Source organism: Alligator sinensis, unplaced genomic scaffold (genome assembly GCF_000455745.1).
Source record: "Alligator sinensis unplaced genomic scaffold, ASM45574v1 scaffold137_1, whole genome shotgun sequence".
In the NCBI taxonomy this organism is placed as follows: Eukaryota; Metazoa; Chordata; order Crocodylia; family Alligatoridae; genus Alligator; species Alligator sinensis.
In genome coordinates this window covers 927,274-928,216 of record NW_005842545.1, presented here as the reverse complement: position 1 = coordinate 928,216, position 943 = coordinate 927,274, and positions in this window count along the sequence as shown.

Below are 943 nucleotides of genomic sequence, written 5' to 3'. Positions count from 1 at the left end.
CCCCCTGCCATTTGCAGTCTGTGATGCCACAGAGCCACTCAAACACTAAGCCAAATGCCCCTCCCAGAGTTTGCAGCCTGGGATTGCTTCAGATCACACCTAAATCATCTCCTGACCCCCAGATTCCCAGCCGGGGACCCCAATCCAGCCCCTGAGGACCCACAAATACTAAATCTATAGCCCCATGCCCCATAGGACCCACTTAGTCAGCCCCACAGGGACCCTGAGAATCAGAGCTCCCCCAAACCGGCCATTCAAATTCCCAGCCTGGGAACCTCAAAGTGCCCCCCCAGATCCATGATGCAGTCTGGGATCCCCCCACTATTACCCCCCAAATCCCAGCTGGAACCCTCAAACCAGCCCCCCAGGACTCCTAAACACTAAGCCTAGAACCCCTCAAGCCCCCAGCCCCCTTAGGACCTTCCAAATTTGCAGTTGGTGATCCCCAAACTAGGCCCCCCAGACCCATAACTTGAAGCCTGGAACCTCCCCAGCGGGGACCCCCCCCAAACCTCCCCCCCCAAGCTGACCTCTGGGATCCCAATACTGATCCTGACCCCAGACAGGTTCCATAGACTCCCTCATGGGGTGAGTGACCTATGCAAGATGCTTGCAGTGCCTGGTGAATGGGGGGCACATATGTTGCCACGCCCCCGAGATTCACATGGCAGGCACCAGGGCACTGAGATCTCCCCTCTCCCCGCTTGCAGAGAATGCAGGTATCCCAGCCGCATGCATGCACACACGTGTGTAGGGTGGGAGAAGTCCCCATCCCATTGTCTCTCTCCCTCCATCTCTCCCCGTTGCCGCAGCCATGGTTGCCATGGAAACTGGGACCATTGATACAGGCAGGAGAGGAGTGATGGATGAGGGAGGGGGCTCAGTCCATCCCCACCCCCACAGTGCCCCTCACTCCCTACCTGCAGCCCCCTATATCCCCCAA